Source organism: Melospiza melodia, chromosome 1 (genome assembly GCF_035770615.1).
Source record: "Melospiza melodia melodia isolate bMelMel2 chromosome 1, bMelMel2.pri, whole genome shotgun sequence".
Classification (NCBI taxonomy): Eukaryota; Metazoa; Chordata; class Aves; order Passeriformes; family Passerellidae; genus Melospiza; species Melospiza melodia.
The window spans coordinates 88,335,046-88,349,460 of record NC_086194.1 but is presented as its reverse complement, the minus strand read 5'-3'; positions in this window follow the sequence as shown (position 1 = coordinate 88,349,460).

Genomic DNA, 14,415 nt, shown 5'->3' with positions numbered 1-14,415 from the left:
GCCGCTGTCCCCGGCCCGGGCGCGGCCCCGCCGGCACGGAGGCGCGCACGGCGCAGCGCCCTCTGGCGGCGCGCGGGGGCGGCGCGGGCAGCACCTGCCGGGAGCGCCCGGCCCGGCCCGGCCGCCGATCCCTGCCCCGCTCCCGGGACAATCCCGCACTCACCGGGCGGCCGGCGGGACACCGCCCCCGCTGCAGAAACACCCCGCGGGAAGGCCTGGCGCAACGCGTCTGCAAAGGCTGGCGGTGGCACACCCGAGCATCTCTGTTCTCCAAAGCGGTTCTCTGGCCAAAGGTTCCCCCTGTCCCGGAAGGCTTGTCGCAGAGCCTCCCATACCTCCAGGAGCCACGTTTAATAGATTTCCTTTCCATGGCGATGAACTTTTCCAGCCTCTGACAAAGCAAGCATCTGCAGCGTGCTGCAGTAAGGAAGGGCTGCTCCGCAGGAGTGACTGCTCCTTGCTACCCACCGTCCTCCTCCCTTTCTGTCTCTGTGCTTGCACTGTGTGGTGTAGAATGACCTGATTTCCTGTTTGCAGCACTTAAACAAAGCACAACAACAACAACAACAACCCTTAAATACTTTCTGAAAGTACCACCTGAAAACTTTCCATCATTCTGTGCTTTCCCCCTTGCCAAAGCAAAGTGAAAGGTGATACCACCAGCCGCTTGATCAATCTCTGTCAGGGTAGGGGGCATCTGGCTCCCGTAAGATTTTTTTATAGTAGAAGCCTGTTTCTAGGACCACTGGCTCTTCTGCAGCAGGATGCTGTTTTCCAGATCTGATTTAAGCTGAGCTCCAGAAGACCACAGAGAAAGAAGAAGCGGGGAGTGTGCACCCAACTTCCTGGAAAAGACACCCGAGCTGTTCCTGTAGCCTCCTGCAAGCACACCCCATCCTCCCCAGCCCCGCAGCTGGTCCCAGCAAATGCCGGCCCTGCGCTCCGCAGGCACGGGAAGTGGCCCGCAGCTGGCCTGGGGAGCCTGCCTGGTTTCAGCAGTGTTTTCAATTACTAGCCTGCTCGGCAGCCACATCGTGTTCTGTGAGAAATGCTGAGTGTCACTAGCAGTCTCTCGGTCCAAAATGTTTGGGAGAGCCACTGTTCTGTCCCCAACCTCACAGGGACTTTGCATCTGGGAGGAATGCCTGGGATGGAGAACACAAAAGGACAAGCTGGACTGGAGCACCCATTATGCCATTGAAAAAAATGAAAATAAGATGTCAACAACTTCTATGGGCCTAATTGTTTCTTCTCAAACATTGTTAGCTTATGTGAATCAGGGTAGCTCTACTGAGTAAACCAAAGAATGGAAGGGGGGAGGGGGATAGCCTTGGGATCAGAAAGGCACAATATGGGTCTTTATCCCATTGCTTGCTGGCTACTGAGTAACATTAACTTCTTGCCACCCCACCCACACACCCCCAAGAGATAGTGGCAAGAGAGATGCAGACACAGAGGGCAGTAAGACTGCCTCAGTTCCTGCAAACACCGCCACACAAGGACACCTGAAGGACTGGGGCTTGACTCCCTCTCTCTCTCTGCACCTGCCTTTGCTGCACAGCTCTACCATCAAACCGAACCACACAAAACTAAACTGACTGAAAAACAGAAACTGTCATTTTCTGGGCCAGATTTCTCCCCTGAACTGGTCTGCTTACAGCCAGATGCACTTTGGACCAGGTGTAAAGATAATACAACTACTTTTTTCAGTATTTGAAGAGTACATCAGACTGCAGCCTGGTGAAACACTGGGAAATCCCACAGTGAGCCACAGACTAGGAAGCTGTACTTTAATTTCAGCAAAACAAAGATCAGGCGGAGAGTGAGTGATGCAAAAGCACCTAGTCAGATTTCTCCACTGGACCTTCAAGAGAAAAGAGGTAAAACATCAAGCACAAAGGGCAGCCTGACTTCTCCAAACACAAAATCAGGACAAGCCAAATCCTGCCCAATTGCACAACATTAAAGAGTGATTCTGTGTTCTCTTACCTTATGCTAAGGGAACAGCAGTGTTCTGACCTGCAGTGATTTATGTGTAGCAAATTCGTGCCATAAACAAGTGAGAGAAACCAAAATCTCATGCCCTAATCCCTGAAAGCAAAACAAAATTCTTTATGGTCAGTAAGCCTGCTGATGAAGGAGGTTATGCTTATTCTTATTTGAATCCAATAGAAATATCCAAACAAGAGAAACAATGCTCCAAGAGCTTTTCTCTGTTACATTTGCAAATAATGTTTAAAAAATAATTAATCATTCCACATGCTTTATAAAAATTAATTTATCTTGATGTCTCCCCAGCTGGACAGGTGTTACTTACAACCTCCAGTGAACGTAGGAGCAAGCTGAGTAAGACAGACCTGGCCCTGTTTTTTGAAGTAACATCTAATTTTCAGTGCACTTCTATATACAGGCAGCTTCTGTTCATTTTGGCTAGAGCTGTAAGTGATTAATACACATGTAAGACAGATTCTGGATATCTCAAGCTACAGGGCTAAAATTAAAGCCCATGCTCAAAAATGTGATCCTAAATGACTTGTCCTTGGCTGGGCAAGGCAGGGAATCTGTTGCAGGATCAGGAAAATAAGCCAAGTCTTTGGATTCCTTGGGGTTCGTCTCCACAAGAAAAGTAGGGAAGCATCACAAAGTTGCAGCACGCCAGGAACATTCTCCCCAGGTGGACCCTTCGGTGTTCACTGCTTTCAAAGAGCAAATTTTAACCCCTCCAAAAATTCATCCCTTCCCCCATGAGCACAGGGAGACCCACTTCTCAGTGCTTGGCAGCATCACTTGCTGCCACTTCCTAAACGATGAGGTGCTCGTGGCAAGAGAAGGATGTGGTGGCTCCAGAGGCGGCAATAAGAAAGCTAAGGGTAAGTTTCACTTTGGTTTCAGCAGAAAGCTTCCCCATGAAGAAGATGTTTTGCTTGGCAACCAGCACTGAAGCAGCTTACCTGTGTTTCAAAGATGGGTGAGCTACCTCCCACTCAGCACACTCAAGGTCCTGTGTACCCATTTTAAACAGACATATGGAGGATCTGAATAGCTGCCCACACTAGCTGGAGGACAATGCCAGCCCAAAGGAGGAGCTGAGTGGTTTCATGCTAGTACCAAACATTTGTCTCTGCAATACACCCTCTAAAGATAATTTAACAATGTCTGCACAGGGGACTGGGCCACAGATGCACATCCTCCCAAGCTGAGGTGCTGCTGGAGAAGTCCATCAACCCAGCCTGTGACTACCATCCCTTCAGGCCTGCTCTGCTCAACTGGGCTTGAATGCTTTTCACAATTTTTCAGGCTGAATGAGGTAGGTTAGAGGGGGCCCAGTATTTCAACATCACAAGCTGCCACCAAATGACAGGAAGTGGTCAACCCACAGCTTACTCCCTGGATCTGAAGCAGCAGGAACCTCTGGCACCAAGGGAGAGCCGGAGACAGAAACTTCTGTCACAGCCTATGTGAATGTCTGTGACCTAAGTGCAGAGTAACAGTGTCCAGAAGTTCATCCTCTGGCTTGTCACATGCCAGCTTTCACATGGAGATGAGCCTGGTGCTAATGCATTAAGTCCTGGCTAACATTTAAAATGGTGTGGGCATAGCACTGCCATTATTTAAATTTTGGAATCGGTGTGATGTAGCTTAACTGGCAAAGATCAGAGCAGACTAGGTCTGCCAAAAGTGGTGGGTGCAAAGGAAGTGCCGCAGTACCCTGTGGTGAGCATGGCAGCCAGCCAGAGTGGCCACCCAGTGGGTGCATGCACCACACAGGCAAGCCTGGGGTCACTTCATGGTCTTGGTGGACTTGAGAAGAAGAGGAACACTTCAGGTTACAGACACACAACTGTTTGGACTGTAGCAGAGCCCTTTGGTGTAGCTCCCCCTCATTCCTCACAAACCCACAGAGACTTACACCTGCTGTCCCATGCCATCAAGTCAACTGTTTGTGCAGCTGAGCTCCAGAGACTTTTTTTAAGGACTTTTGGGGTAAAAAAACCCCCACCAGGCATTCTCCCTGAAATGCATGTCTTTTCTTTGCAATGGATCATTTCACAGGACTGGCTTAAAGGACAGCTAGACAAACAGCTGCATCAGCACGGCCGCTGAAGCAGTAACCTGGGGCAGCGGAGAAGGAGCCGGCCAGAGCAGCCACCTCCCTCAGCTGTGAGCTAAAGCCAGACACCTGTCTGTGACCCAGCTCCACCTATACCTTCCAAAGTGCCTGTTTTGGTTTGGATTGCTTTTCTGGTGGATATTTTTGCCCTTGCATTTCCTAGATAAATTAGACTTATGTAATTGTTCTTTCTGTCAGTTTTCCTGTAATCTGTTTCAAGTCTGTTGTCCCATTCTCAGTCAAATCTGTGAGAGTTTCAAACATAGCATGACCCTCTAAATCTGTCAGTGTCTGGGTAGAGGCCCAAACTTGTGTCCTCTGCAAGGGGAAAAGCAGGCAAAACTCACCTGTTACCCAATGCTGCTCTTTAGCTGACACACTGCCCTGGCCTGCGGCTTCAGAAGGACAGGGAGGGAGCAGAAGTGGTGAATTTGATGCCCATCATACAAGGCTAGGCTTTGTCACTGTAATTGCTCATGCACAGCCTGCCTTTATCCAGACTTTGTACCTTATGGCATGTAGACTTCACTGTATACTTGCTTCAAAAGAAAGCATCCTGTCAGAAGTTCCTTGTCTGAGTCATTAAAATGCAGTTAGTAGTTTTAAATCCATTCAGTGACTTCTGCATTGGGCTCTTGTAAGATAACAACAAAAGTACTACAGATATCCTTAGTGAAAAAGGGTGATATTTACTTCTGTGCAGTGGCTTATGTGTACCATTTGTAAGTTTGATGACTGATGCTGTATTTATACTGCTAAAATGCATTTTCTGGAGGGGGCTCAACACAGAGATGAATTTCATCTAACATGAGAGGAAAAAGGTAACTTGTCAGCCAGATTGGTTATTCTCTGATCTATAAATCAGAGAGAATAACAATGCATACTGTATTCCCGCTTGTTCCCACACACTCCTGCTTGTCATCACAAGAGCTCTTTAGTGCCCTGAAATACAGCTTGACAATAAAAATTAATTGAAAGTGCACTACAATCATTAACTTTTGGAGCTTCACAGTTTGCCCATCCTTAAATAATGCTGGTTATAAAATCCTGTTTGCACTACAATTCCTTGGCTGTGTGCCATATAGCATGTAGAGAAATCAGCAATATGTGCAGCAGGGACTTCGCTGGCTATAATATGAATGCACAGAATAGACTTTCTTCTTTAGCTCAGCAGCAGAACACTGACTCAGATCTAGAGACCAGTTATAGTCCCAGTGGTGTTTACTCCGTGTAATTAGCAGTATCAAGTGTGTTGTCTTTTGGGTAGCCTGATTGTTTCCATATGCATGAGCACCTTCTGTGAACGAAGACAGGGCAGGAGGCAGACAGCACTCCACAGCGTTCCGGGAAGCACATATGTTTTAAATACCTTATCTCTACAATTAAGAAGAGTTTAGAAATTGGTCATATAAATCTTGGGAAATGGGGCCAGCAGAGAGAGGGAAAGACCTTCTTTGCAAGCAAGAGCTTTGCCTGGGTAGCTACTCAAACCCAGGTGCTGGAGACGGTGCAGACATCTCCCTGCTTGCTGATGGGAGAGCAGCATGAATCAGAGGCTCATGCATTGCTCCAGGAGGGAGAAGGCTGTTGATGCTGTGCTGGGGCCCGGAGGAAGACAGGGCTGGCATTTGAGGTGGGGCGTGCCTGGGAATGCTGCACAACATTCATCTTAGGGGCAGGTACTTGCTGAAATTCCAATTACTGAGAGAGATGGCTGAGGCAGAGGGAGGCCTTGCTTTGCCTTGCAAGGCGATGCATTTTTTTTTTTTACCTCGAGCTAGTGTTTCTGGCCTGTCCCAAGGTAAAAAACTTCAGCCTCACTGCAAGGCAAACCAGGCAAGGTCAAGTGGGGGCTGCTGCTGGACTCGCCTACATCAGCAGCAGTTACAGCAGGGTATAAAAAAAAAAAAAAATCCTTGAGCACAGGAAAGACTGGCCCTAAGGTCTGTTTTGAAAAAAAGAGTATGAAAAAGGGGTTGTTTGGGCTTATTTATCCCTTGTTCTCCCTCTCCCTTCCACGCCCCCAACATTGCCACATGTGTCAGGCTCTCTCACCCCGACCCTCAGGCCTTTGCCCCGTGGCTGGCAGCATGGCTGGAAGCTGCAGGGAGGCGGGGAGGGACAAGGAGAGCTGTTTCCATTGCAGCCTGGCTCCTCCTGCTCCGTGCTGTCCTCAGGATCCTCCACACGCCTCTCGTTACAGCAGGGCCCCTCTGCACCCCACCCTTAATGACGCTGTGCCTCGAGGCATGCCTTGCTGATTGGGAAAGGCTCTCCCAAGATATTCCCTCGCACACCTCTTTTTATGGCTGCAGTAGATGCCTGAATAAAAGCCACCTTAAGTAACTGTCTTGGGCTGTGTGCTCCCGTGTGCCATGCCAGCATCCCAGGACAGCCTCCCCTGCATGCTCTTCTGTGCCTCCCAAAGCCTCCTACGTGTGTGCGCCCTTAACCCCTTTGCCAGCAGGATTTCAGTACCCAGTCTGTAGCAAACCACTCAAACTAACCTGGACTCGCCACAAGAGAATGTGTGGCCTGGACATTACGACTAGTTGGGTGTCATTTGTGTTGCAGCAGATTTAAACCTCAAAACTTTTAAAGATTTAACCTCAAAACTCGCCTTGCAGCACAGAAAATACATCCTTGCAGAGCACCTTTAAATTTGAGCAAGTGCAGCTAGGCTTACTGGCTGTACCAACTTGCATCACCTGATTTCACCTGCCCTTCTCTGCTACCTCCAGGAACTATCAAAAAAGCTCCCCAAGCAAGCTCTTTAATTATTAAATCTTCACTATAAAATACTACAAAGCAATATTATATGCAACAAATCCAGAAAAAAAAACATTCTTCTCTACATGTCTTCTTGAAAATATCTTGTAGTTTGTGATTTGGATAGAATTCTGGAAGCCTAGTAAGAATAAAAATCTTTTATTGAAAAAGGTGTGTGCTGTTCATGGTCGATCATTCATTAAACAGCCTAGCAGTTTGTTCCAATCATGTCTTCTGACATTAGGAATGAGGATGCTACTATTTTAATAATAACCTATTAAACTGTTTTGCAAATAGTCACTGCATTTTAATTTCTTGAAAAGCTCTGAAAAGGTGAAAAATGCATTTGCAGCACAGCTGCTGCTGCTTATTCAGAAGGGTATATTATTTCAACCTCAAGATTTGTTTATCTCAGTGAAAAATACTGCACTAAAAATTAGTTTAGTAGTTTTTTTATCTATCACTGTTGACATTCTGCATTTATTATTTTCTCAGTGGTTCCTGCCAGGTTTTTTTTCTATTTTTTCTTTTCTCATTTCCAGTTAAACGTCTGCCACTGACAAAAGCACTTCACAGCACGCAGTCACTGCCATTCGTGGTCACAACAGATGCAGGGAAGCCCAGTGTAATCACTCAAACTAAAAAACATTTTCAAGCAGAGAAATAATCTGTGTGCAATCTTGTGCCCTTACAAACCTCCCTGCAGGTGTGTGTAACTCTTCCTTAGCGCAGAGGAAAGTTTAAAGATGCTTGAGCTACTGCTACCAGCTTCGTACTCACAGCACACAGGACAGTGCACACTATTTTAAAGCTTATGTAAATAATAAATATGTTTTGTGGCCCTTTTATGTGTAAAATGTTAGTTGAGAAGTTCGTTCAAATTTAGTAAGTACACAAATGTACTTCATACTGAGTACCTAGACCTCTGCTACAAGCACATTTACATAGAGAGAAAGAGAGAATATCTGGAAAACCACTGTTTCTGCTGTGATGGAAATAATATACTGTTTATGTGTCATGTTATTTTGAGTCATTATTAATCTATTACTGAGCCAGGTTTGTAAATGTGGTACAGCACTAAACATTTAGGGTGACATTGAAGATTCCGGCCCTGGACTCTGCAGATGTAAGCATATGTGTAACATGTGCTGAAGTGCTTACAGGAATGGAGCAGAAATATGTATCAAGCCCAAACTTGAAAACAGGTGGGTTTAAGTTATACAAGGACAAAGAACAGTGAACCAATTTTTAAGCAGACACTTCTAGCATTCAGAAATTAAATGGCTCTTTTTATTCCGATCTCCACCACCCAAAAAAAGAGCCCCAAAAAAGGGTTGAGAAAGAAACACATGAAATCTAAGCCATAATTTTAAAACTGAGGCTCTTTTTCACCATGAAAGAGGTGGGATTCTTTTTTTTTTTTTTTTTTTTCACCAAGGGCTGGCTGTCCGGCATGAGCCCAGGTCCCCAGACTGGCAGGTGTCTAAAACTATGGGACAGGAGCAATTCCTTGTCACAAACTAGGGCACTCCTGCAGGCTGGGCTCTGCAGCAGGGAGCTGGTCATAGCTGGTATTTTGCAACAACAGAACTGAAAAATAAAGGAGAGGAGAGGAGAGGAGAGGAGAGGAGAGGAGAGGAGAGGAGAGGAGAGGAGAGGAGAGGAGAGGAGAGGAGAGGAGAGGAGAGGAGAGGAGAGGAGAGGAGAGGAGAGGAGAGGAGAGGAGAGGAGAGGAGAGGAGAGGAGTTCCATTAGCACGTCTCATGGCCACGGCGGTGGGCTGGTGCGTGTCCACGCAGCTGGGCTCCCCTGATCCCTGGCACTGTTCCCGCCGCCGTGCCCTCAGGCCCGGCACATCTGCATCCTCGGGGAGCTGCCCCTTCCAGGTCCCGCTGTGTAGGGAGCTCGCACACCCAGCACCTGCTCAGGGACCCGGCCGTACCGGGGCCCACCCTCCTCTTTCCTTGCCTCGAGCCCGGCTCTGTTCCCCGAAGGGAGCGAGGAAAGGCGGAGCCGGGCTGGCAGCCCCCATCCCGGCCCTCGTGAGCCCCAGCCCCATTCCAAACGCCGGCACCCTGAGGGTGGCACCTGCCCCCGGCTTGTCCACACCCCCTTCCCAAACATCAGGGCCCTCCCACGGCCTGGAGAGGCCTCGGCTGCCCAGAGCACAAGGCCGCGGATAAGCGGGCTGGGGGAGGCGGGTGCGATGTGGGGCGAAATCCCTCTCAGCTGCCCTCAGGGAAAGGGAGTGTCCGTCCCAGGGGAGCTGACGGAGCGCCCTCCTCTTACTCACCTGCCCGCCCGCCACTCGGGGAGGCGGGGGGAGGTGTTGCAATTATCTGGGGAAAGGGACGGGCGCCAGGAGCCCGAGAGAGGGACAGGAATGGCGGGGTTACATAAAGGAGGTGGTGGGCGAGAAGGGGAGCGGGGCAGTCAGGTGTGCGCATCCAGACTGATCCGGGGGCCAGGGGATGGCGGAAGGGGCGCTGGCAGAGAAAGCTCAACACCCGTCCAGGAGTGGGTGGGAAAACAGAGGGAAGGGGCACAGCCTCACGCTGCAGCTGGTGAGGATGCAGGCATGGATGCGCGTGGAAAGGGCCGGACAAAGGGCAGGAGCAGCACCGCTGCACAGACAGGCTGGGAGAGGGAATTCCCTCCTCTCCCGGAGGTCCGCAGTCCCCCCTCCCGCTCCCCGCCTGCTGCTGCTGGGGAAACCTGCGCTGCCGCTGCCTGCCAGGAGACAGCTCGGGGGCTGCGGGTGTGCGAGGCGTGCTAAATGGAGCCTCGGCTGCCCTGCTGGTTGCTGCTGTGCTCGGGGAGGGAGGAGGAGAGGGAGAAGGAGGAGGAGGAGGAGGAGGGAGGGATGTGAAAGTGGGTCAGGAATGTAACTAGACTCTGCCCCCCTTGTTGCAGGCGCAGGCGGCGCTGCCTTAGCGATGGAAAGCAGGCATTTCAGTGTTGATGTTCCCCAGCCCTGGCGGCTGACGGTTACTAGGGGATCCTGAAGGATGTGTTTCCCTGTGACCCTTCGAGAAGAAAAACTTAGTTGCCGCAGTAACCAAGTTTGGCTTGGATGCAATGATGCAGTAAATAGCATAGGTGAGCCTTGCTAAATGGAGGAGGAGGAGGAGGAAGCTGGAATAGTACAGGCTGGACTGCTCTTGCTGTCGGGTCGGGAAATGTTTAAAAAAATATCCCAACGAACTGTATTAGTTAAGTACACGAGTTTTATATTTTCTCATGCAGTAAAACTCTCAGAATTTATCACCTATTTGTTGTAAACTACTAAGAAAACAGAGATAAAAGTAAACTGCCTTAGTGATGTAGCATCAGGTACAGACCTCATCCACAACTTCAGTAGCCCTGACAGCCCTTTTCAATGCAAAAAATTTTTGTTTGATGGTCTGAATTTTTGAAAGTAAAGTGGTGTGAAAGAAGGTGAAGGCTGGCTCAACACCTTAAGTTTTCATCCATCTTTTAAACATTCTTACTTTAGACTAACAATTTCCAATTTTGTTACTTAGATTAAAAGAGAACCCATCAACCCTGCTTCTAAAGGAAATCCACAAACTACTTTCAAAGCGGAAAGCACACTAAAATAACAAGCAAATAACTTGAGGGCCTATTATGCGTAATTTCTCCCTATTCCCTCCAGTTGTTATCATCTGATTTCTGTCTTCCTCTAATAAGAAACACTTTCATTCACAAGAGTGGGAAATCATTTCTCAGAGTTGGAATGAAGAACTGAAAGGAATCACAGAACACATATACTGTGATATATCAATTTCTTCTTTAGTTTTCTTCTAGAGTTGTGTCTTTTCTAAAAAACTGGTATTCTAAAGTAAGAATGGATTGCTGTGCCATGACTCATTCTGCTCCCAGCCTGAGGACCCACAGAGAACTGAGCTGTCAAGCTTACAGATGCATCAGGAGCGAGGGGACACACGGACTGTCAGTGCAGGCCACACAGCAGATAGGGGTGCATCCAGTCGATGGATGAGGGTATTTGTGTACATTTCATTAAGGGAACAAAAGTCACTGGAGCAAACTGTGCAGCTATTCCTTTTACTCCCTTGAATATTTGTCAAGGCAGTATTGCTGTGGATAAACATCCCTTTAGCTTATTCCTCCTCTGAAAGCTACCCAGTGTTTAAAAGCAGACATGCCCTTTAATTCAAGGACATTCAGGGATGCATAATGAATGTTACTCTTTCTACTTTTTCCATGAGATAATTTTTCCAGTTGATTTCTCCTATAATTTTCTACTAAAAGATGAGTTTAATAAAAAAAATACATCAATATAAGCAAATTGTGCTGAAATATAACTAATATATTGTACCATCACTCCTGTTATATTAAAAAAAGTAGAAACTAATAATGGTTTAAGTGCTATGGGCCACAAAGCTTTTCTTTAACAGAACTCAGTGGAGGCCTGGGTGATACCTTATAGATGAATGTAGCCTATTGACTCCATAAAGGAAAATATTTAGACAGTCTCCATCCACAGTTTTAAGATCTATAACAGCTTAGGTATGTCATGCTTATTTTTTTGGTGGAACAATATTACTTGGTTTTGTCATTTTTCCTGGCAATGCTGAGCGGTCAGAGGACACTCTTTCTTGCACCTGACTGCCAGGGCCTCTGCCCTTGAGCTGCCTTGCAGACTGGGGCAGGGGGATCCCACAGGTCTCTGTCATTGTCAGTGAAAATGCCAGGTGAGAAACCTTCTCTTTGTGGACTCCCACAGAAAGTTTTGATAGTCCCACCTGTTGCCAGCATATTTTCCTTGTGTTTTGAGGCAATCCAGTGAGCTGGGAAAATTAAACATTATAGAGTAAGCCCTTGTGCTACCAACCGTTCGTTCCCTCACTGGCAGGGAGGATCTGGTTTTGTTGTTAGTCTGGGGCCCGGTTTATGCCCCTCTGCCCAAGCAAAGGGCAAGCTAAGCCTTATGGAAATGCAAACTCCTCCTGTGCTCTGTGCAGGATCATGGTGTTTCCTATCTATTCCCCCCGCCCCTTTCTGTAGGGATGATGTGAGGAAGGAGGTGGGGCCAGAAAGTTGTTGCTTTCTAGTTTTTCTTGGCTCTGGCAAAGGCCTTTTTATTCAAGGGTAAATGACAGGGACCTTGACACCACTCTAAATCTGCAGGGATGTCTTAGAGGTCCCCAGAAGGACCAGATAATGTGGCAAAGCATGAAGCACAGCTTAGGTGTAACAGAGAATTTGACCTTAACCTGTGGCTGCTTTAAACAGCATCTCAGCCTCGACCACTATTGCCAAGATTTGGGCATGGGCCTGGTCTGCAGTGAGAGGCTGGTGGTTAATGCACAAGTGTGGAAAAAGAAGCATGGGAAAGTTCCAGGTTTGATAGCTACATCCATCTGCCAAAGTATTTTTCCTTTGTTTTTGCTTTAACTTGCTTTGTACACTGGAAAATCAGGAGGGGGGGAAACCCCACTATTTAAATAGGGCTTTTTCTAGCTGTTTTCAGCTGAGTCCCATGGTTATTAGAGAGAAAAAAAAAAATGTATTAATTTTTACCAAATCATGTCATAGCAAGCTAGTCTGCATACTTTAGTAAAATACTTATTTTTTGAGTAATTTTAGCATGTCCTGGCTTTTAAAAGCATCATTTCCAAAGTAGATAATAATAATATTAAATAATATATTAGCTCATTTTGCCTTTACCTAGCAGAGGAACCATTTTGCATCCTACTGAAGTGCCTGTGTGGCTTCAAGGGGAGGATAGACAGGACCTTATTAAGATAGACTCAAAGATTTGGCCACATGCTATTTTTGAGCTTTAGTTCCTTGGTTAGCATCTTGCTTTTACCAGACTGAATTGCAGAAACTTCTGTGTGAACAGGATGAAACAATAGCAGCAAAGGTAGGATGCCATACCAAGCTGAATAAGGACCTCAAAGCCCATTACCATTTTAATGATGGCATTGTTAAGCAAAGTAGCTTCAAGATTAAATCGTTTACTTAATTAAGAAAAACTAGCTACTTATGGAGTGTTTTACCTCTAGCAACCAAAATACAGCAGTGTTTTCTTTTGGAACTCAGCTCGTGTAGTTTCAAAGATGTTTGCAGCTGAAGACAGTCAGTCACTGGCTGCACTTACGAAACAGGTTTAAAAGCAGACATGGGTAACAGGATGTGACACAGGCACTCCTCAGCACAGCATCTGACACATCCCTGTGCTTTTCTAATAACTTTGAAAGAGGCTGCTTAAGTCTGGAATGCAACAGGTCTCCCTAAAGTTTGAATCCAATAAGAGAGCCTTAAGAAAGGTGTATCCCCACATGTATCTTATTGGGAATTATTTCAGTGAACTTTTGCTTATCAGTATTGAAAAGATGTGTTAAAACCAGTCTGACAACTTTTTTTTCGTAACACCATGTGCTGGAGGGCCTTGAGAAAACAGTTTTGAAACAATATCAGAGCTGAGCCACCGAAATGCTTTGAACAAGAAGAATGTTCATTAAACATATTTCCCTGGTTTTTGTACTGTCCCAAACAACAAAAGTAAAATATTTTACAATTTATAGCCCCTTTTCCAGTGAGATGCTACTGCAAGAGCTCAGAAGATTTGCATCTTGCAAGTAAGAACACGATGGACTTAAAATGCTTAACCTACTCTGCTTTTTTTCAAAATTTTAGCTGTGAATTTACTGGATCCTGTTTCAAAACATGCATGTAAAAGCCTTAAATACCCACCCAGCTCCCCTTATCTTAATTCACTGTAAGTCAGCCAACACCCACGGGAGAGGCTCTGCAGTGACTGGACCACGAGAGATGCAGACATTTCGTACTTCACTGGAAACAGTCACTGTGTATAATCCTGCTTTCTCCGAACTCCTATTAACCAGCACTCCTTGAAGTGAAATGAGGTTTCATTGCCCAAGGCTGTACTCTTTTCTCTCCCGCAGAAGGGCTGTGCTTCAGGTCACAGGTCTGAGCACGGGTCCTCCCACCCAAGCCCAGGGCACAGTGAGAGCTCCTGCCTGCCTGACAGAGAGATCAGCTCCTCTGCAGCCGCCTGGCAGTGCCTGTTCTGCACCGAGGCTCTGAGGAGGGAAGACATGGATTCAGAATTTGCAAAGCACACCAACTTCCTGACTCCCCATTCTCCAGCCACAGAGTTCTCGGTACTTCTCAGCACCCCGTTTTCGGATGTGTAACAAAGTGTTTCAGGTTAGAATGGGTTATTCAGCACCTCTGATCGGAAAAATCGGAGCTGAGTGCCACAAAACAAACAAACAAACAAACAAAAAAAGATTTAGAGGAAATTGTAGATGTCATTTTGCAGGAGACATTTCTGACACAAAAGCTGATGCAAACAAATAGTAGCATCCTGCTAGAGTGAGAGGGACTGGGTTTGAAGCATACCAGCTAAGACTAAACATGAAACTCACCTAAAGGGTAAGAGCCTTCCTGTACAGCTGGTCAGCAGCCGAACAACTTAAGAAAAATCAGGATTTTGAGAGAAATGTATTACAAAAATGTAGGGCCCAACTCTAGAAATGTTC